Here is a 24147-nt window from a genome sequence, read left to right as displayed (position 1 = left end):
CTGTATTAACTCTGGGTCAATGGATGGTGTCCCACCTGGTCCCAGCTTTCTCACTACGAGTGTTCCAGGGTTCTTCTCAATCCCCCATTGCCCCTGGCTGGTTTTCTAAGGTTCAGCTATGCAGGGTGCAGCACCAAGTGATCTGGGGAGTCATCTGGGAAAACTGGAGGCTGTGGCCAGAGGGGATCTAAATTCTATGTCAGAAGGATTTTGAAGATGGAGTAGCTTCCGGTAAAACTTAGTGTGTCAGGACCTTTTTTCATCTATTCATTCCAAGAATTTGTGGTTTGCAAATCATGTTCACTGTTTTCCAGGGTAGAAATGCTGAGGAGTTTTGAAGCAAAGAAGAATGAAGGGAGTCCTCATCAAATGACCTCATTTTTCTCAGTAAAATAAGAAGTGAGGTCATCTCCAGGGAACAAGTGGGGTAAAGGGTGGGTGGGGCAGGGTGCTGGAGAGATGAACGGTGCTCCAAACAGGCCACAGTTGAAAACAGGAATGAATCAAGCAGAGACGCAGACAAGGATTGGGAGAGCAGCTGAAGGCCAGAGGCCAGAGCAGGCATTCTGGGCCCACAGTTTGGCCATGAAGACTCAACACAGAAATTCTCACATCTGCCTGATACTCAAGTAGGAGCAGCAACTGTTGGAGATTTGGTAAATGTCTGTCAACTAAAAAATGATACGAAATTGCACATATACACAAAGAGGCATGTTCGAGAATGTTCATGGGAGAAGTGTAAAAAAGGTAGAAAAATCTAATCTCATTGGTAAAAAGACTGAATTATGGTGCCTATTCATATAAGGGAAGACTATTCCAGAGAAAACTGAATGTTTGCCCAATATCAGCATGGAATATATAGTATACTGAAATTATGATGGGGCAAAAAGATAAATATACTATCAAGTCATCTATGCACTTTATATAAATCACACACAGTAAAAGGACAGAAAGATGATTATCACCAACTTCAGACAAGGAGAGCAAAGGACTGCAGGGTAAAACTTCAGCTATAGAGTTAAATTAGCCAACATCTTAAGAAAGGAGTACATATGGATGTTAGAACATTTTTTTTAAATTTTTTAACTTAAGAATTAATTTTAACTTAAGAATTAACAGAATTAATCATTTTCCCCAGCTCTTCATTGTAACAGAAGTCTACTTAAGTTGGAGAAGTGAGAGGAATCACTGAGAGAGCATAGTCTAAGAGGGGAAGATTTCAGCTATTGTCCCAGCTCCACCGCTGACCACGTGACCTTGGACAATCATCTGCCTCTCCAAGGTCTTGTCTCTTCATCTGTGAAATGAGGATAATGATTTCGTCTGGGCCAACTGATAGACTTTCTGATTCCTGCCAAAGAATCTAACCCAAAGCTCTCTGCTGTGCATTTGAAAATGCTGGATTACAAGAAATACTATTCACGGCAGAATGCCTGGAACACCAAGAGTCCAGCCATTCCTGGATGTTGCCTTTGGATCCTGCCCAGCTGTCAGGGAGCTGGAAACCTACACTGCATTGTCTTATCCCTTGGAGAACTGCCTTTTTCCCCCCATTTTCTTTTCTCTTCCCGCCCCACCCCACCTTTTTCCCCCCAGTGCTGGGAATTGAGGGCACACAGGCTCACACTTGCTGGGCCAGTGCTCTGAGCCACACCATCAGCCCCCAGAGAACTGCCTTGATTGAAATGTATTGCAGTGTGACCCTGAGCAGGGTCCTACAGGATGTGGTCAGGAGAAACCTGCCATTGTGCTCTGTGTGCCGTTCAGGAGGACACAGCCCAGGAGTCACACACTGTGTTCCTTTTATGAGAATATAGTGTGGAGCAGTCTCTCAAGTCTCAATATAAAGAAAAACCACAGTATAAAGAAAAATTAGTATAAAGATTTTCCTTTATACTGATTTTCAGTATAAAAATCAGTATAAAGAAAAATCCTGAGCACCTATTCTTTTAATCTCACAACCACGTTATTTTAATAAATAAGGTTCCCTTTCCTTTTTGGCTGCTATACCCCATCCCTAGCAACTACGAAATGACCCTATGGAAAATAAGAGGCTGCACCACTGGCTTTATCCACCTTTCCTTATTCTCCCTTTAATCTGTCTTTCTCTGTGTTTTATTCTATTGAATTTTCCCCTATAAACTACTTCAAACTTTCTCGGAAACAAGAAATGGTACAGATAAATTAACACATTCTGTGAGGACCAGATAGCATATGCAACGTGTTGAAATTTCAAAACGAGATAAAAATTGTAAATTGTTAGTCATTTGTGAGCAAGAACATTTTGGTAGTGAGAAATAGAAGCTTATGTGCATAAATAAATGAGATTATTTTCATACTTCTGAATGCCAAATTATTCACAGGCACTGAGATTCTAGCTTCCAGCTCCAGAAGAGGCCTAACTTACAGATGAGCACTGAAGCACGCCCACAGAAAGCACATGAACAACTCTGGGACCTACTCTACCACTTCTGCCAGGCATGGCTCGGCCCATCCCATCTCTCTTGGACTAAGTACGTGTCACCTCTGGCCTCAGTTACCAGAGCCTGAATCAACAGAGCAGCTTGCCTAGAAGCAATGGATTCATGATGTTTCCAATTTCCCCCATGCGGGTGGGGGAAACAAGGGACATAATATATGGATTATTATTCATAAGAAAATGGATTTCTATGACTTTTTTACACTCAGGAATACATTTTTTAAATTTTATTTTATCTTTAATTAACAAATAATAATTATATACATTCATGAGTTACAATGTCAAGTTTCAATTCATGGATACATTGTGGAATGATTGAATACTTATTTCTTTGTGGCAAGAACATTGAAAATCCACTCTCAGCTATTTTGAAATATACAATACAGTACATTATTGACTGTAGTCACCATGCCAAGAGATCACCAAAACCTATTCATCCTGTTCAATTGAGACTTTATGCCCTGGGACCAACACCTCCTCTTTCCCTGTCTACCTCATGTCCCAACCCCGTGGGACATCCTTCTCCTCTCTGCTTCTATGGATTCAATCTTTTTAGATTCCATGTACAAATGAAATCTCATTTGTGGTATTTGTCTTTTTTGTGTTAAGCTTATTTCTAAGCTTATTTCATTTAGCATAATGTCTTCTAAGGTTTATCCACGTTGTCCCAGTGACGGAATTTCTTGCCTTCTTAAGGCTGAATAGCTGAATTTTTATCCATTTGGCATTTTAGTTGTTTCCAAGTCTTGGCCATTGTGAACAATGCTGTAGAGAATGTAGGAATACAGCTATCTCGTCAATATCCAGATTTTGTGTGTGTGTGTGAGTGTGTGTGTGTATGTGGTGCTGAGGATTGAACGTGTGAGGCAAGCACTCTACCAACTGAGCTATGTCCCCAGCCCCAACATACTAATTTCAATTGCTCTGGGTATACACCCAGACGTGAGATAGCTGGATCATATTCTGTTCTTAGTTTTTTGAGAAACCTCCATTCCATTTTCCATGATAGCTATACTAATTTACAATACCACAAGCAGTAGGTAAGTGTTCCCTTTTCTCTACATCCTGGCCAACACTTACCTTTCATCCCTTTAACAATAACCAATCTAACAGGTGGGAGGTGATAGCTCATCAATCTCTGATGATAAGGATGTTGAGCCATTTTCCATAAATACCCATTGGTATGTCTTCTTTTGAGATATATCTGCTCCTTTACCTGTTTTTCAGTTGTTTGTTATTAAGTAGCTTGATTTGCTTGTATATTTTGAATATTAGCCCCTTATCCTATGTATGATTTGAAAAACAAGATTTTTTAATGAATATACTTCCAATGAGCACACTCTTACCCTGCCTTCCCCTGTCACTTCGAATCTGCCTCTCAGTCTCCTCTTTCTTGGGGACCACAACCCAAGTTCTGAAGTGTGTTTCTGTCTCTGCCCCAGCTCCTTCTCATTCCAGCAGGGCAAACACACATTAAATATTCCATAAAATGTCAGCACAATAAAATGAAACAAAGCCACCTTCACTATCACGTATATCTTTTTTTCTTCCTCTTCTTTGGTACTGGGGATTGAACCCAGGGGTACTTTACCATTGAATCACATCCCCAGCCCTTTTTATTTTTTTTTTCTTAATTTTTCATTTTGAGACAGGGCCTCGCTAAGTTGCTGAGGCTGGTCTCAAACTTGTGATTATCCTACCTCAGCCTCCTGAGTCACTGGGATTACAGGCATGCAGCACTGCACCCAAGTCACATATGCCTTTAAAATACTATTAAAACTGTCTTATCTTCTATGAATTACTCAATCTTTACAAATAATAAAATGAAATACTTACAATAGCCTTTCATTCAGCAAAATTGTCTTTAGGTGAATTCACCTTCCCTAAAAGAGTAACTAACAAGTCACTTATCTCTGTTCCCCACTCCAGGAATAACCTCGGCCCTGATCAAACTAGCTGGAGTCCTGACTCCCACTGCCTAGTCCTAGTCAGCACCTTCTTGGTGAATATACTTCCAGTGAGCTCAGGAAGTACATTGCAGTTATCCATGCATCAACTTATGGTTTATTTTTGCTTGTTTGTTTTGCAGAACTGGTGGTTGAACACGGGGATGTTCTACCACTGAGTATAACCCCAGTCCTTTTTTTATTTTATTTTGAGACAGCTTCACTTAGTTGCCCAGATTGGCCTCGAACTTGCATTCCTCCTGTCGCAGCCTCCCAAGTCACTGGGATCACAGGCCTGTGCCTCCACACATCAAGCCAAAGGCCATAAATCCCATTACCTGCCAGCTAGCATGGAGAAACCCACTCCTTGGATGCTCATCACTGAGCCCAGCTTGGCCCTGTGGAGCAGATCCATGGTCTAGAGTCTGCTTCAGATTCTGGACAGTCAACTATGTGAGAAGGGATTGTGTCTTATTTGCTATTGTAGCTGTATCATCTAGCATAGAGTATGGCACACAGCAGGTGCATAATAAATATCTAAGCAAAGATCAAAAGAATGAACAAGTAAACGAACAAACTGGAACAATGTTTCTGAGCACACTGTTTTGACAACTCTCAGCTCTTATTTGTAGGATGCTCCCCATTAAAAACTTAATTTGCTTGACTTGTGGCACACAGCTGTTCCTGAGCCTGAGATGGGGGGATCACAAATTCAAGGCCAGCCTGGGCAACTATGCAAGACCTTGTCTCAAAATAAAAAATAAAAAGAGTTTGGGGATGTAGCTCAGTACATCACCCTGGGCTCAAACCTCAGTACCACCAAACAAAACAAACAAACAAAAAAAAAAAAACTTTCTTTTAAGAACTGAGTGCTAAGAAATCCTTCATTTCCTTGGAGAAAGAAAATGGAATTTTTATTGTTGTTTTCAAACACAAACCAGATTGATGTTTTTGTTTTGTTTTGTTTTGTTTTGTTACTTTGGCTGTCCAGGAACCCTGAGCTAACTCTGAAGTCTAAGTGCTACTGTTACATAGGTCCACCCACATTGTGAGAAATACAAAGTCTGACGGTTGGTTCATTTTAAAAATCTAGTATTTAGCCTTATTTGAAACCAATTGGAGCCCTTCTCTTTTGCCCGCCCTAATTCTAAAATTAGCCAATCGCAGTAACTTGTAACCCCCAACTCCTCCAATCAGAGGGAAGGGCAACGCTCTGTTAGGTTCAAGATATAAGCAGGTGGGCTGCCTGCCCAGGTGCGCTTGCTAACCAGGCTCGGTGTGGTATCAAGACCATTTGCCAGAAGCAAAGTTTTGCCTGCCCACCCACCTTGGAGCACGTGTTTGAATTCTTAGGGTACCTCCTTATTTCTAACAACATTAAGTCACAGTGTCACAGGAGAGAGAGTAGCAGAAGCTCCCAACCTTGGTTCTTTTGTTCCAATTAAAGAAAACTTAGAGTCAGACACCTAAAATCATGGAAGAGAATTTCATTGCAAGTGAAGGTAAAGGGAAGCCAAGTGAGAGCAGGGTGAGATAAGAGGAAGGCTCAAGAGGGAACTCTCTAGAGAGAGAGTGGGCTACCTCCGGGCAGAGAACCAGAAAGGGCACAGGGCTAGCTCCAATTTTATTACTGTTTCATGGTCGTTCTGCAACAGTGGTCTATTTTATGCTTTGAATATAACCTTTCTGCTCTGCCACAGCAACTTCTTTTTAAAATGGCCCTGTTTCTTTCTCTTCCCCTCTCCCTGCTCCTCCCTAATCTCTCCCCATCCCTCATCTGGGGGGGGGGGGACAGGATTACCACCTTCCCCATGTTAGGCAGATTTGTCTATTCTTGAGCACACACCCACCACAGGAACAAAGCAATCCAGACTTTGGGGGTGGTGCCAGAAGATCTCAGGAATAACTATCTCCCAAATTTACAAGTGAATTACAACTCCAGCTGAGAACAGGTGGGATGTAGCCTTTGAATCACCTCTTTAAAAGCCCCCTGTTCCTGCGGATGGGTTGAATCACAGCCTTTGGGACAGGCGTTCCCTAGGTTTCTCCTTTGCTAGCAAAGCAATAAACCTTCCTTTTCCTTTTTATAAAAACCGTGTCCTCCTTAGATTGGTTTCTGGGCTTTTGGCAACAGTCCTGAGAATTGGGATCCTCCTTGAGCAACTTTCACCAGTCAGGTGTCCTACCTGTACTTCACAGTGGAGTTTGGGACTGTCATAGTGACCATCCCCTTCAGGGGGGCTGCATCTACAAGGCAATCTTATGTCAGTGTGGATACTGGGGTCAGAGGTGACCTTTATGAGACTGCCAGCACAAAAGAAGGGGGGCCTTCTGAGGTAGAAGGAGACACTCGGACCGTGACTCAAGTTGTATCTTGACTTTTCTGGGTCCTCTCAAGAGCCAGTCCTATAAAGCCTTCTTTCGTGATGTATCCCCCACTTGCTCCCTTTGCTTTTGTTTGTGTACTGGTGTTTTCCTCTGGGTTATGTACTCATCATTGGCCTTGGCAGTAACTTAAAGAAAATTTGTGACCTTGCCCTGCATGCCTCTGCTCATCACTAACTACTATAACAGGAGGCTACTAAAAAAGTTACATCTTCCTTCTCCACCTGAATTCCTTCTATCCCTAGAGTTTTTGGCGCGCGAACACACACACACACACACACCGCAAAAAAAAAAAAAAAAAAAAAAATCTACAAATGGCCAGAATTCTTGGACATAAAAAACTGAATGGAGAGTCGGGAATATAACTCAGTGGTAGAGTGCCTTGTCTAGCATGTGTGAGGCCCTAAATTTGATATATAGCACCATTAAAAAAAGAAAGGAAGGAAGGAAGCAAGGAAGGAAGGAAGGAAGAAAGGAAGGAAGGAAGGAAACTGAATTGTCCTCAAATATCTTCCTGGATATATTTTAAGATAAAATGTTAATTTCTACTTGTAAGGAGTTTTTTCCTTAGGGTTTCACAGTTTCATCATCATTCTACTAGGTTTGAACCCAGGGCCTCACCATTATTATTATTATTACTATTATTATTATTATTATGAGGATCAAATCCAGGGCCTTACTCATGCTAGGCAAGCGCTCTACTACTGACCTATATTCCCAGCCCTTTTTAAAATTTGTATTTTGAGAAAGGGCCTCCTTAAGTTGCCGAGGCTTTTCGCAAACTTGTGATCATCCTGCCTCAGCCTCCCAAATGGCTAGGATTACAGGTGTACACCACCAAGTCAGGTGTAGAGGTTTCACAGTTTCAAAAGGAACTCTTGACCCCAAAATACTCTGGGGGAAGAAAAAAGGAGGCTAGGGGATGAAAGAATTCTCTTAAGCTATGCAAAGTCCCATGAGCTGTGGTGAAAATGTACAATGGCAATATTTTAGAGAAATGACAGAAATGCTTGGGAAAATATGTGCAGAATCTCACTGTGATTGCCACAGTATTTTTCCTGAGCGTTCATCTAACACAACTGTACAAGCATTTTTACACATTTCTGTTGTGTTATGCTTCCCTGCTTGAAGAAGGATGTAGTATTATCTTCAAAATCCCAAGTACTGGTGTCTCCAAGACATTTGAAAAGAAATATTTCTAAAATTGACAGCCACAAATATATTAGCTGTTACAATGAGAAATTTGTTGCTGAAATATACTATTTGTTTATTAAAAAAAAAATTTGCCTGCTTTTGTGGCAGCTGCAGAGTCTTTCACACCCAGAAATTAATTTTCTATTAAAAATGGGCAAAGGCAGAGTGATTTGCCTTTTCCTTTTGGCCTGCAGTACTCTAAGGACCCCAAATTACTTGTGGTTTTTATCAGCAGAGTCACCAGCTGCCACTTGGCCTGAGACCCATTCTTTCTCTTTTAACTGTGCTGCCTTACAGAGGAAATTAGCAAAATCAATCTTTTCCAGATAAGGGCTTGTTTTGTCCTATAATGACCATGTCTCACTGCAGCCCTAAATCATACGTATATGAGTGTGAAGGGGACCAGAGTGTGCAACCCCAAAACAGTCTTTATCTAGTTAGCATCAGATATTTTGAGCTGAAGACAACTGAGCAGTAGCTGGACAAGCTCTACAAACTAAGTATGTTTCCCTTTTGTAAAGGAAATTTCCATTTGTAAAGGTGTCTCTCCAGAAAGAGGAGGATGACTTCACTCTTATCAATGCAGAGGGCTAATTCTAATCCCAATAACAAACCTTATAAACAATCCTGGGTGAGCATACACCCTCTAGGAAGAGATCCTGACCTCTTCCTAAAGCCACATTTCTTTGCAGAATTGCTATGCATGGTTAAGTAATTAAACGTTTTTTTCTCTTGTTAACAAATCTCTCTGGTCAGTTTAATTGGCAGGGCCTCCAACCATGGAACCTAGGGGTGTACAGGAAAAAAAGTTTTCTTCTCCCTCACAAGGGTCACATTCCTTACTTAATTTAAAAGCTTTCTGCTGGAGCACAGCACACACCTGTAATTCCAGCGGCTCAGGAGGCTGAAACAGGAGGATTGAGAGTTCAAAGCCAGCCTCAGCAAAAGTGAGGTGCTAAACAACTTAATGAGATCCTGTCTCTAAACAAAATACAAAACAGGGCTGGAGGTGTGGCTCAGTGGACAAGTACCCCTGAGTTCAATCCCTGGTACTCCCCCCAAAAAAAAATAAAAAAGCTTTCTTACCCAATTTTATTCTAACACTGGGGTGTAATTTAAGTATTATAAACACATGAACCAAATTCAAGGAAAGTTGAGAATTCCGGGTGAGGGAGGATCACTCACTCATTTAATAAGAATCAGTCAAGTGCTAACTGCTTGCCAGATCCTGTACTAGGCATGCGATTACAGAGAATGACAGGGAACATAAACAGCAGTTACTAGCTGCCTGGAAGTTTAAGGGGGAAAAAAGCAATTTCTATGTCCCTACCCTCTAGACTTCCCTGCTAAAGTAGGTAGGACCTAGCAGATGCAGCCCGGGGGCTGGGAAGGCTGGCCAGAACACATGAGCCTAGTCAAATCAGAAATCATCAGTAAGTGCAAAACTAAGTTTGCCCCTAATCAACCACTATGACAGGGACAAGTGTAAAGAAATGTATTCAGGTAATATTACAGGATTGAAAAAAAAAGTAAATTTATATACATTTCAGGATAAAAAGTTGAGCTATAATTCACATTTTCTACAAAATAAAATACACATTTATTTAAAGAAGAATTGTGTACTATGTGTGTTTATTAATTTGTAATATTACAGAAAACTGAAATAAATAAGTAAACTCTATCCTTAGCCCAACCATACAAATATCACCAATCCTAATATATGGGGGATTTGGGGGCAAGTTTTCTATTATAGATATTTGTTTTTACAGAAAGGTAATTGTACCACAATTTTGTTTGATTCTGCTAAATATTAAGTTGCAACATTTCCATGTCATTAGTTTCCACAATCATAATTTCAATGCCTGTTCTATATCCTGATGGTACCTAAAAATTTAAATTGGAAAAGAACAGCAAGGGCTAGTTTCCTAAAACATCTCAAGATCACCAGGGAAGCTGAGCAAATTTACACGCCTATAATCCCAGTAACTTGGGAGGCAGAGGAATTCAGAGCCAGCCTCAGCAAGTTAGCAAGGCCCTGAGCAACTTGGCAAGATCATGTCTCAATGTTAAAAATAAAAATAAAAAGAGGCAGGGCCAGTAATCTCAGCAAAGGTGTCTCACCAGAAAGAGGAGGAATCCCATCGGCTAAGCAGGCTGAGACAGGAGGATAGCAAGTTCAAAGGTTCAAAGCCAGCCTCAGTAAAAGTGAGGCTCTAAGCAACTCAGTGAGACCCTGTCTCTAAATAAAATACAAAATAGGGCTGGGGATGTGGCTCAGTGGTCAAATGCCCCTGAGTTCAATCCTCAGTACAAAAAAATCAAAATAAATAATAAATAAATAAATAAATAAATAAAGGGCTGTGGATGTGGCTCAGTGATTAAGCACCCTTGGTTCAATCCCTGGTACCAAAAAAAAAAAGAGGACCCCCAGGGGTGGGGAGTTTAGTGATTGTTCCGCCTTCAGGTGTTTGGTCATACATCTTCCACTTCAGTTACTGGGCTCTTCTGAGAACAAATCTTCAGCCTGGCTGGCAATGCCAATGAGGCCAGGATGGGAAGGTACAATCAATGGGGTTCTGTCCTAGGGCTCCAGGCTGAACCCACCCCATGGACCTCTGAGGTATCTGCTCAGCTCTCCCCGTAGACTTCTAGGGATGGCGCTCAGTTCAAATCTGCCTTTTTCATTAAAAGTTCAGAGTACCACCTTAAATGTGTTCTCTGACCATGTGGAAACCAAAGGCAACATTTTCTTCATTACTGGGAAAACATTTCATTTTCTTCTCAAAATGTTAAAAAAAAAAAAAACTCTCTGCATAAAATCTATTTCATACTGTTAGGGTTTTCCTTATAAATTCTTTAATAACTAGAAAATAGTCTCTACCACTTAAGACAAAATTACCAGAAGGATTACCCCAATAAGTACAAAAATAAATTCTGTTCAATTACTGGGTCATTTAGTTATAAAATATATAATAGGTAATATACATCCAGTAGGTAAAAAAACTAATAATTAACTTTGCACCTGATAATCACACAATATATTCTTTAAAATACCTGCTCTAACCCACCTCTTGAAATCAAAGCCTATGATTAAAAAAGAGTAAGACGGGAAATTCCTTATAATAAACAAGTGGACCACAAAGCATGCATTTCGCCCTGCCTTGTAGGAATTATAATCAACTATTCTTACAAAAACTTCATTATTTACCTAAAGATCCTCATGCCAAAAGAAAATAAATATACCATTAACTCACTCTCTCTCTCTCTCTCTCTCTCTCTCTCTCTCTCTCTCTCTCTCTCTCTCTCTCTTTTTTTTTTTTTTGACACTGGGGATTGAACCCAGGAGTGCTATATCAATAAACTATATCTCTCACCCTTTTTGTTTTTTATTTTAAGATGAGCTCTCACTGAATTGCTGAGGCTGGCCTCAATCTTGCAATCCTCTTGCCTCAGCCTCCTGAGTCCCTGGGAAAACAGGCATGTGCCAACATGCCAGGCACATTAGCTCTCAATTGCCCTTTTGGTGCTTTAGTCAGGGTTCCTTTTCCTGGGCTGAGCATTAAACAGGTGACAAGTTTGTGTGTCTGCCTATACGAATGTATTACATTTGAAATCCTGTTAGAGACAGCAGCAGTGGAGGTGTTAAAAAAAAAATCTTTCACTCTATGAAACGCATCAACTGCCTTTGTTGGTACCTCACAGTGGTGTGGGACTCCACCATTTGAATATCAAGCAAGAAGATTCCTACTCCCTCAAGCGGGGGAGTTGCAGGGTGGCCAGGTACAGTAAAGAAAATCAGTGTCTAGCCAAGTGTGGTGGTGCACACCTGCAACCTCAGCAACTCAGGAGGCTGAGGCAGGAGAATCACAAGTTCAAGTACAGCCTCAGCAACTCAGCAAGTCCCTAAGCAACTCAGTGAAACTCTGTCTCAAAATAAAAAATTTTAAAAAGGGTTGGGGATGTGTCTCAGTGATTAAGTGCTCCTGGGTTCGATCTCTATTACAAAAAAAAAAAAAAAAAAATGAGTATCTAGCCAGGCTCCAAATTGAGGCAGGATGACCCCACTTAAGATCAGAAGTTTAAGACCAGCCTTGGCAACATAGTGAGACTCTGTCACCAAACAAACAAGAGAGAGAGAGAGAGAGAGAAGGAGAAGAAGAAATGAAGAAAGAGAAAAAACACAATCTATTTAGAAGTTTGCTTATTCTCCAAACATCTCCCTTGAGTCCAGTGAAGAATTCACTCGATTATTATCTCCCCAGGAGAAAGGACTGGTATCTTTCATTTCTATGATCTGAGTACCTAAGGGAAAACCTGGCACCAAGCAAGTGTTCAATGAATGTAAACTGAATATTGTTGAATGAACATATAGCTAAGGGCTTAATGAACAGATCTATCTCAACATCTCATAGTCCAATAGATTCAAAACAGAACAGGTGACTTCAGTCACGTCTATGAAGGAATTACAGGGTCCAGAATAAACCTTCTGTAAACAACTAGAAATTTGGGGGCTGGGGTAGGATGCAGGAAACAATTATTTTGAGCTGCAACAGGTGGTACAAGAATGCCATCCTTCAGAGAAGGGAAACAGCGGGAAGAGGCGGGTGACTGCTTACGCTCTGCACCAGAGACCATCTCCAGGCCTCAGCACCTCAAGGGGACATCAAAGAGGGCCTGCCAAGTTCACTGTGATAGGAGTTCAGAAACACCCTGCTAACCAGAGCAGAGATGGAAGCAGGATGGGGTGGAGGAAATGGTCAAGCTGCAAAGCAGGCTCCACCACGGCCACTCCCAACCCCATAGTGGGCACTGCAGGCAAGTGCCCTTCAGAGCTGCCACTAGACACCTGGCCTTCCCACCCCCACCTCATTAGCCCCACCTCATTAGCTCCACCTCCATCCATTGGGCGAGGTGTTCAATGCAGCTCAGCGAGTCCCATAGGAGCTGAAAGCACCCCCACCCCAGATCTAGGCAACGACCACTTCACTTTGGGGTGTCTGGACAGCACTTCACGCAGCCACCACAGTGAGCTCTTACAGTCATCACTCTGCTCATCTGACTTTCATGTTTCAAATACTTCAAAAGTTTCCCATCAACTGAGCAGCATTCAAGATCTTCAGGATCTGGGATCTCCTACTCCTTCATCTCTGTCTCCTGACACTCCTCACATGGCCAGGGAATCCCAGCTTCCCAGAGCCCCATGTTCTCTCTCCCTCTCAGTCTGGATTTGCACACTTTTTCTCCCACCCTATCCACCTGGACAACTCCAACTCATGCAATCAGAGTGGGAGGATCTCTCTTTGTGTCCCCCTGCACACCCCATCTTGCAAACTCGGCACCTCCACCCACCTGTTAGATCTCCAGACCTCAGACCTCACTGGATCTTCTTGCTTGATAGTCAAATGATGGAAGAGTTCCTCGGGGTACCGCTTTCTTCTTGGTATCTACGGCCTCCCACATCCAATCCAATGCAAAATGTAAGTCCTGGGCCAGCAGTTCATGGAGAGAAGGATGGCTAAAATCATTACACTTTCTCACCTGGTACCCACTACCTTTGTTCTTTTGTTTGTTATTCTGGTCTCTTCAGAAGAAAATCCTTTCCTAATGAATCGATTTCATTTTGCTGAAACAATGTAGAATCATTTTAATTCTGTGATCTAGTATGGGGCCTGTTTTTCCATTAACTTACCAATAGGCAATCTAGACTGTCTTCCCTTGCAGGTTGTCTTGCAGTAGGAAGAGGCTCAAAGTATCCTCCTGGCCCTGACATCCTGCCGGTGGTTCTTCTCTAAACTGACCTGAGGAACTTGCCTTCATCTTCTGGTCCAGACACAGGGACCCTCCTCTCAGCTCTCCAGTGGGTCATCTACCACCACCCAATGCCCCATCACAAAAATCTCTTCCTAATGCTTTTTTTTTTCTTTCCACTTTAGAACAATCCATTAGTGCTGGGTGGGGGTGGAGCTCAGTCGTAGGGTGCTGGCCTAGCATGTGTGAGGCCCTGGGTGCAATAGCACACCACACACACACACACACACACACACACACACACACACACAATTTACACACACATAATTTATCAGCTTCTGTATTTTTAGCAGTATGAACAATTCTACATTTATATTTCAGTATAGTTCGCTTTAGGCTCTTGTCTAGGACAACTTTCCCCAAACTCAAAATAACCCTGTGAAGGAGGGAATTTATCATCTAATATTTTTTTCATTCTAACTCAAACTAGCATTGCCTCACATCAAGAGAACAATGAAGCTTATACTTATAATAATATAAAGGGACGCTGATGCTTTGCTCTATCCCTAGAGATTATGAACCATCAAATAAAAATTCTCATTTTCAATATGTTTATAATATTGGTAGTTCAAGTGTTTGAACATTTATCAGTCTGAACATGTTGGTTCTGGTTACTCTCCATACAGTGAATACACTGCGAGGCTACAGAGGTCGTTTTATTCCTGAATCATGCTAGAAAACAAGTGGAGAAAGTTAAAGATACAGATGTATATCCAAGAAGACACTTATATTCATGCAGTTTTCAACTATGTCAGTTCTGTGTATGTTTTGAAGGAACAGCAAGCTATCGCTAACACTTGTGCTACAGTTTGGATCAGGACTGTGTCCCAAAGGCCCACATGTTAAAGGCTTGGTCCCACCTTGGTGCTATTGGGAAGTGGTGGGACCTGGTGGGAGGTCTTGGGTTATTGCGGTCTGCTCTTGGAGGGTATACCCAGGATCTTTCTCTTTGCTTCCCACCATGAAGTGAACAGTTTTACCATACCATGTGCCCCCACTATGATGCGTTATTCCCTACCTCACCAGAGGTCTATATGTAATACATATAATATAGGTGTGCAACACATCTGTAATCCCAGCGACTCTGGAGGGTGATGCAGGAGAATTGCAAGTTCTAAGCCAACCTCAGCAATTTAGAAAGGTCCTGTCTCAAAATAAAAAAGGGTGTGAGATGTAGCTTAATGGTAGAGCACCCTGAGTTCAATCCCTAGTACCCCAGTAATTAACACACACACACACACACACACACACACACACACACACAGTAAAGGCAATGAATCTGCCCTATCATGGGCTGAAACCTCTAAATGATAAGAAAAATCTTTTTTCTAAATAAGTTGATTAACTCAGGTATTTGTTACAGTAATGGAAAACTGACTCACACAACCTGACACATCTAAAACTAAATGACACCAACAGCAAAAACATGTTTTTCCCATTCCATTCTGTAGAAAGTATAACTGAAGAACACAAAAGACAACGGCAATAGATTTTGGAGGCAAACGAGAATATAAATACATCCACAAACTAGGTAACCACTCCCTAGATAATCTAAAACTGATAATAATCTCTTCAAGATCATACATGCTCAAACATATTTTGCCATTTTCTGTTTGTTATAACTGATTTTGATTATACACAGACCATCATTTAGAAAAGATAATAAAATATTCACAAAAAGCAAGCCTTATTCCAAACATTAAAGCCCAAAGACTGCTCACAATATCATGTATAAAAGGAACTCGTGGAATGCAGATAATTCCTGAGGCCTGGCTGACTGAAGGACTAAACATGATTGAAAGGACAAGATCACAATGAATATCCACCCACAAAACCAACACAGTGTGAGTATCCCAACTAAATTTACACACTGCATGCAATTCAGTTAAAAAAAATTGTATAAAAGAATTTATAATGAAAAGGAATTATGTAAGAAATCAATTTTTCAATTTTTATTATTTCAAGTCTTTATGAAATAATAAAAATTGGAATGAAGAAACACATGCTTGACACCGAGTTGTTTTGTTCTTGTTGTTATTGTTGTATTTTGTGGTACTGGGTATAAAACCCAGGGGCATGTACATGCAGGGCAAGCACTCTACCAACTGAGCTATATCCCCAGCCTTGAGTTTTTAAATATAAAAGATTAAGAAAAATCAATAACAATAATAACAAAAATCAACAAATAACACCTAATTCATGATGAAAGAGTGTTTACTATGTGCTATACATTGTACATAATGCACTAAGCATTTTACATACTTTGTATTTAATCCCTCATAAAAATTCTCTGACATAGATACTAATGGCATCATCAATCTACAGATGAAACCAAGCCTCAGGGAAGTGAAGGGCCTTATCCCTAGTGACTTGGCCAGTGAGCCGAGTCCCATGTGTACATCCACAGCCTCAACCTGTTTCATAGAATGCCAAAATGAGAGAGAGTAAATTTTCAAGTAATTATATAATTTACTCTTTCAAGATCACCAACATGTGTTTTTAATCAGCAGTGGTGGAAACTCCTGACCCACTAAATACAACACATGGAATAGGATCTACATTTCCTTGGGTGACTTAAAATCATCATCACTGAGGCTGGGGATATAGCTCAGTTGGTACAGTGCTTGTCTTGAATGCAAATGGCCCTGAGTTCAATCCCCAGTACCACACACACACAAAAAATCATCATCATTAATATTAATTACTGTACCAGTCTCTAATTAAAACCATATATGCAATTTTATCTCCTCCTAGTTCATTCTAATGACTATGCAGTTCCACTTGACAGTTTTGGGGATGCAGTAGCTAACTGCTTCTCGTCCTGGCTGTCAGTATCCCTGGCATGGCCATGAGCAGGCAGCTGAGCTTCCACTTCTTCTGCTGTTACGTAGGGACTCCCAGTTCTACCTGCCTCACACAGCCTGCCTCAAGGCTCAAGAAACATGAGCAATAAACTACAACCTGAAGTCAGGTTGGTAGAGGCCTTATTATTTCCCGTCAGTGAAATGCTTAGATTTTAAGACTCTTTCTCTCAGACATTATTTTGTAAAGGAATGAAATTCACATATGGCTGATATTCTCCATACTTCAAAAGTCAGTCTGGCTGGCCACCCAGCCAGAAGTAAGTTAGTTACAGTTTCCAGTGACGAACATTATTAATTGTGCTTTTTGTTCTAACGGTTGCTGCAAGGCCACAGACTGAGGCTATGAGAGAGGCTGTGTTCCCTTATGAATAAGTGGTATCTTCCGCACTGGGCATGTGCACAAAATGAAGCAACAGGCTCTCCGATGTGGCAAGAGTGCTTCCCTGAGAGCAGAATTAATTTGGATATTTTCCATTTCTTTAGAGACATCAGTCTGTGTCACTTCTCTAATTCAGTGGATCCTTTTTTTTTTTTTTTTTAATCTTTAGCAATATCCCACAAAGCAAATGAAAACAAGAGGAAATCATCTTGGCAACAGCTGCCTAGGCAATCCAAAGACATACAAAGTTTTCTCTCAAAACAGAACAAACTCTAACACATATGAACAGGTAATTCACACTAGAGGAAATGTAAATACTAAACATATGCAAATATATACGTTCACCCTCTCTTCTCCAACTTCTAGATTTCTGTAGACAAAGAAAACAATACACAGCACCAGGCAAGGTGGCACACACCTGTAAACCCAGCTACTTGGGAGCCTGAGACAGAAGGATTGCAAGTTTCAGGCCAGCCTCAGCAACATAGCAAGACAGACTCTGTCTCAAAATAAAATACCGAAAGGGGCTGATAATGTAACTCAGTGGTTGAGTATACCTGGTTTCAATCCCCAGTACCACAAAAAGAATAAAGAAATCATTATACCACTACATTACATGACAATACACAATACCTCTTTGGGAAATCAAGACAGTGATAGGTAGGCTGAATCACAAAAATGTTGACACAAGATGAATTAGCAATCCCATTCCTAGCAATTCATTATAATTAGTTAGAAACAAAAAGATATATGCGTGTGTGTGTATGTACATATATCATATCCACATATTAGATATATGTATATGTGTGTGTATATATACACACATATACATATGAATATAAATTTTCAGTATATGGCAATGCTTTGCAAATTATGGTCAACATGAAAATTCTTTTAATCAAAATAGAATCTATCATTATAAAGTCTATGGAAAATGTTAAATACAAAAATACTAAGAAAAACAATATAAATGTTTATATTCAATAGGAATACAATTACACACATATGTATGCAGGTGTAAGGCTAGAAGGTAAAGTGCAAGATTAAAATAGCTTTGGTAGAGTGATGCAACAAAAATTCTTATTCAAAATCTTTTAGGAGCTGGGGTTGTGGCCCAGTGATAGAGCGCTTGCCTAGCACCCGTGAGGCACTGGGTTCGATCCTTTGCACCGTATAAAAATAAAATAAAAGTATTGTGTCCATCTGCAACTAAAAAATACATATTTTTTAAAAAATCTTTTAGCATTACTGCTAAATGAGCATTACTTATCTTCTAAATGAAAAATATGTAAACTACACACATTCTTTTAAAACCACGTAAGAGTCCATTTTTGCTACAATAAAATAATGTATTTTATGTCAATTACTTTCATCCATTGACATAAAATACATTAAGTTTTACAAGTTGTTACCTTATAATACAAAATAACCAGGGAAGAAAATGTTTCCCTAAGACTGTGATTTGTGGTTATTTGTGGTTTAACTTGCCATGTCCCTGTCATGGCCCTTACTGATTGGCACCACAAACCCAAGAATCCCCATAATATCCTTTGCTAGTTTGTTGAATTCTCCTGTGTTGTTTTTTCATACTAACTTCATCTTTGGTATCTCTAAATGTCGTCTGTGGGGTGCTAAGGGGAAAGGGCAGAAATATTTTTGTCCTCTGTTGCTTATTCAACTAAATAAATTCAGTTTTTCTCCTTTGTCTCAGATCTTGGAAGGTGAACTTTGGAAGCCCCTTTCTTGCTCAGTGGAGTTGCATGTTGTCACTCTCCCTTTTCTAACTGCACATAATTAACAGTCTATGTCAAATTGGCTTTTCCACCTTTCCAGCTTCCTGAGGAGCTAGCCCCCCGAGGAGCCTTTCTTGGAACAATGAAATGCTCCACACTGTTTATGGTGACAGTCAGAACCCAGGAAAAGGAGAGCCTCTGGGGGCTCTGGCTGTTCCCTGGGGGAGTGGGGCCTGGCTCTCAGTGGGCTCTGCCCATCACCTCCACTCCAGTTCAGGATTCACTGGGGCTGACTCGGGGCCAAGTGGACTTTTAACCACTGAAGTTCAGGGAAGGTCCCCCTCCCCTGCCTGAAAGGAGAAACATGGCTGCAACAAGAAAAAAAGCTTTTAAGATAATCTTCTGATAAAAAGAGCATGAAGGGAGGCTTCTAAGTTTCTTCTGTCATTGAGACAAATTAACCCTAACTCAAGGTTGGAATAGACAATGGCAGGGGTTTCCAGTTTTCCCATGATAGCCTGCTTGGCTTATGAGGCTGTTGGGTTCTTCAAACTCCTTAGCATCCCCCAAGCACAAGACAGAAAATGTCATTCTTTCTCCACTTTAGTATTCCTGTATTCCCAAGGACCCAGGATTCCCCGGGATGTCCGTCACGCCTCAGTTCTGAAGGCAGGGATTTCCATCACTCCTGGGTGGAAAGGGATCCCCCCATCCCCTTCAGCTCACAGTTGTAGACAAAACACCTCTTTTTCCTTAAGTTCATTATCCCAAAAGGCTTTCACCTACCAATTCCTTCTGTCCCTAGTGTAAAAGAACAAGATACCTCAAGGATTTTCACACTATCAAAGAACCAGCAAGGGGGCTGGGGTTGTGGCTCAGCAGAGCACTCGCTTAGCGTGTGCGAGGCCCTGGGTTCGATTCTCAGCAACACATAAAAATAAAGGTATTGTGTCCATCTACAACTTAAAAAAGAAAAAAAGAAAAAAAAAAAGAATCAGCAAGGGAGGTGGGGGATCGAGAATAGATGTGAGTGGGAAAAACAGTAGAATGACTCAGACATAACTTTCCTATGTTCATATGTGAATACACGACCAAGGTAACTCCACATCGTGTTCAACCACAAGAATGGGAAGTTATACTCCATGCACGTATGATATGTCAAAATGCATTCTACTGTCATGTATAACTAAAAAGGACTAATAAATTTTTCTTTAAAAAAGGGAAAATAACAACAAAAAGAAAAACAGCAAGTACTAAACAAATGAAGCAAACTACATTATTTAATGGGTTCAGTTAGATATTTACAGGTTGTGTGTATGCTTGTGTGTGTGTATATATATATATATATGTATATATATATATATACACATACACACACATATAACTGGTGATACATATATATATTCTTTAAAAGGAGGCTTCAGTAGCAGAAACCAAAAGGCCAAAAATCCACAGGGAACAGTAACAGTCTCAGCAAATCATTATTTTAATTCTTATGTGGCCCCAAATATAGGAAATATACCACTTCTCTATACAACCAGCCAGTAGGCCCTCCCCACATTCCCATAAAGGTGTTCATCACCCTGACAGGCAGGCCTATGGGAGGGCTGCAGGACCCTTCAGGTCTCTGGGTGTGCCAGGTGCAGGCCAAGAAGACCTAGACACGCTAGCCCCACAGGATAGAGAGTCACAATCTTGTAACTACATGTGCCATTTCATATTCACCCACCCACTCACCATCCAAAGAACAGCAAGTGTGGCCAGTGCAAATGGCCCAGGCTGTAAAATGCAGGAAGCCACACCTGAGACAGCTGGTCATAAAGCAGCACAGTCAGGGAAACGAATGCAGGAACAGAGAGGTAGATATGGAGAACAAGAAAGGAAAGGAACACACACATAGGAAATCATGTCCAATGTCTGCCCGTTATGAAAGATAAAGCATGCCTTTTTTTTTTTTTTTTTTGGTATTGGAGATTGAACCCAGGTGTGCTTAACCACTGAGCCACATCCCCAACCCTTTTTTATTAATGTTTTACTTTGAGACAGGGTCTTGCCCAGTTGCTTAGGGCCTCACTAAGTTGTTGGGGCCGGCTTTGAACTTGCAATCCTCCTGCCTCTGCCTACAGAGTCACTGGAGATATACATGTTCACCACTGCACCCAGCAAAGTGTGCCTTTTTGATACCAACCTCCAGAGTTAAACATCAAGCTCCTCTAACTGACTTCATAACACAATGATGAGCCCAGAATATCGGAACAGTGACACTTTACAACTGTACATGGCTTCAGAAGCGTTTTGTGATTCTATTTCAATTGTAATATAAAAATGCAGAGCTGGTTCTCATTTCCACTTGAGTTGTTTCCTTAACCTCCACCAAGACAAGATATGATCGCAGGTGACCAAGTCACCATGTCTCTCTGCAGGAAAAAAATGGAAATGTTCAGAAACGTTCTGCTTGTACAAACTGTTCCCAAAAAATCCTCTTGCCAAACCTTTGACCTATTCTTTCTAAACTTACCAATTCTTGGAAGTGTTTGGTAATAAAAAGTGAAGTTTTAGTTCTGAAGTATGGTAACTTTTTTAACCCACGCTCAGGGTTATAGACCTCACTTTTCTCTCCAAGTTCTATGGGCCTACTATTTTTAGGTATGTAAACAGTCCTGTGTACCATTTTCCCCCTCTCTCAAAAGGTTTCCCATAATCTATTTATAGAGCTGGAAGTTTTCCAAGTCCAAACATAAGTTATTAGCAAAAGTGGCTGGGCCATTTTTGATGACTAACAATTTCAGTTTTGTTTTTCTCTTATCCTCAGGGAAAATCAATTGCCCAGCAAATTAATGTATCCCTCAGCCTTTCATCCTTAGAGACCAATGATCAAAACTGATTTAGGTCCCAATTGGTCTATTTCTGGCTCTGAGTGGATGTTAATCCCCAATAACAGGTTTGTTGGACTAAGCACCAGACTGAGCATCCAGGGACAGTGGATTCTAATTTGTTTTATTCTTTCACTGACTCACTGGGAAACTTTGAACAAGTCCCTGCATTATCTTAGTTTCTCTGATCATAAATGATAATTACCAACACAGTCAAAAAGAAACTATCTTGGCTAGTGGTTATTAGGGTGTTTTTTTTTTTTTTAATTAAGAAATATAGGGCTGGCGTTGTAGCTCAGTGGTAGAGTGCTCGCCTACCATGTTCGAGGCACTAGGTTTGATCTGCAGCACCACATAAAAATAAATTTTAAAAAAGAAAAAGAAAAAAGAAATATAACATTATCCACTATTACAAAGTATGTTTAAGTAAACAACCAACTCAGTCCATGGCCATCAAATCCATACCTCTACCCACATAAAATATAGCCCTACCCCATACTGGAGTTAGGAATCAAGAAAAGAATATGCTACAGCTGAATGGATAACGGCTTGTATTTCTGAGGCCCTGGAATCAGCACACAAGCAAGGGCTACTAAGCTCTTTGAGAACCTACAGCACTGGGGTTTGGGACACTCTCATTATCAGGGTCTACGAGGGTCCACAGGCCTTGAGTACACCAAAGCTCCTGGAATCAATCCAGAGATTTGAACATGATCCCAGCATTTACCCACTCTGAAAATATTGGGGGATAGAGGCCCTTATATATGAATCCCCTTATAAAATCCTATTAGAAAGACTGAAGAAGAAACATCCAAAAAATAAGACATTTTAGGTTTTTGAGACCAACCCACAACCTATTCTTGGGATCAGCTTAAGAAAAGGATGGGAATTTGGAGTCCTCCCTAATATTAACTAGAGTCACTGGGATATTCCTGGTCCACAGACCTTCCCAAAAGTACAGAAAAGTCAAACAGCAGGGTCTTCTCTAAGATGCTCCCCTTGCAACAGGCGCTTTGGCCAAAGCCTCTCTTGTGTCCTGGGGTTTCTGGCACCAAGTCACTGGTCTGCATGTTCTGGGGTGCTGGAGACTGCATCAGTAGCACTGACCACCTTGGCACCTCAGCATCACCTTGGCCGACACTTTCTTGTTCCCTCAAATACACGTGCTTAAAGATTCATGCCCCCCCAAAAAAAATAGTTTACTGTAAATATCAGCATCTCAAAAGCCTGATTATTAAGATGTCAGGGTTTCCCAATGTGTGGTTGCTGTTGATGAGTGTTTCTTTATTCAACCCCCGCCCCATGTCCCCGTGTTAGTCTAAAAGGATTGATTCTTCACTAGTCCCATATTATAATGTCCCACAAAAGCCTGTGCTTCCACAAAAGCATGTGACTACTTGAGCACTCTGGTCCAGGAAAACCACTACACCTCTTCCACCCCAAACTCGGTTCCACTGAAGGAAGTGACAGGGTTGGAAGAGAACCCTAAAATGTTGCTATTGTTACTGTGAACCATTAGATAGAACTTTGTATCTTTAAAGGGCTTTGGAAATCATCTTCACAACTGTTCACAAAGATTCTGTAGGAAGGAAGGTTGGTTCTGTCCACCCTAGTCTTCCATTTGGGGCCTGTGCATTGCAGTGCTGGGAATGGACCCCAGGGTCTAGAGCATGCTGGGCGAGTCCTCTGCAACTGAGCTATACCCCCAGCCTCCGGTCTTTGGGTTTTAGGTACATCTATGCTATGTTATTACTAGAAACTGGGGCTCATAAAGTGAAAAATATTCCCCAAAATAAATCAGAATTCTTTTAAAGGTTCAAAAAGGTTCTTTTTACCCATGTGATCATGAAGATGATAAAAACTAACTAGGATGACCCTATCTGAGAACTCTGCTTGTTTCTTAGGATTAAGATCATGCCCTTTGTACCACCAATAAAATTTCTTTAAACACTTCTCTCCTGTGCCTTTTTTTTTTTCATTTTCTACATCATTAAATCAAGTTATCTGGCATGAAATGCAAAGAAAAGAATAATTTCAGAACCACTGGGATAATATTAATTCTGACTAAGCAAACATAAAAAGCTAAAATAAAAGTTCAGTTTGTTTTCCAAAGGTTTATATATTGCTAAGATAAAGCGAGATTTGCTTTCCCTTTGAGGTTACCCACTTAGAAAGTCCACTAGTTCTTATTTAAAAAAAAAAAAAAAAGCAGTTATGGTAAATACGCTTGAAATCTTTCCTGCCTCTAAAAATAAATAAACATCTTTCTTCTGAACAACATTCTTAACTCTGAAAGTTCCTGCTATTCCCAAGGCAGAGGAGACAAAGTTAGATGGCAATTTTTAAAACAAGAGCGCTCAGGCAGGTTACACATATTCTTCTTAGAACCCCTGGCCAGTTCCCTGCCAGTAATACCCAGCAAATGACAGGTCTTTGTTAGCTCCCAACAACAAAAGAGGCCAGTGCTCCAGGAAAAGGCAACCTTT

General features: G+C 40.8%; 1 protein-coding gene across 9 annotated transcripts in view; it reads right to left on the bottom strand.

The window, feature by feature from the left end:
• Syne2 (spectrin repeat containing nuclear envelope protein 2) overlaps nucleotides 1-24147 on the bottom strand; it is a 321684-nt gene that overhangs the window by 277786 nt on the left and 19751 nt on the right. The window contains exon 1 of one of the 9 annotated variants that reach the window (XM_078050032.1): nucleotides 13354-13474. The exons of the other annotated variants lie outside the window; for them this stretch is intronic. The gene's annotated coding sequence lies outside the window, so the exon portion shown is untranslated. Of the gene's footprint in view, nucleotides 1-13353; nucleotides 13475-24147 lie in introns of those variants that run through there. 9 annotated transcript variants of the gene reach the window in all.

This window comes from Ictidomys tridecemlineatus, chromosome 5 (genome assembly GCF_052094955.1).
Source record: "Ictidomys tridecemlineatus isolate mIctTri1 chromosome 5, mIctTri1.hap1, whole genome shotgun sequence".
Taxonomy (NCBI): Eukaryota; Metazoa; Chordata; class Mammalia; order Rodentia; family Sciuridae; genus Ictidomys; species Ictidomys tridecemlineatus.
This window is presented reverse-complemented; position numbering and strand designations above follow the sequence as displayed.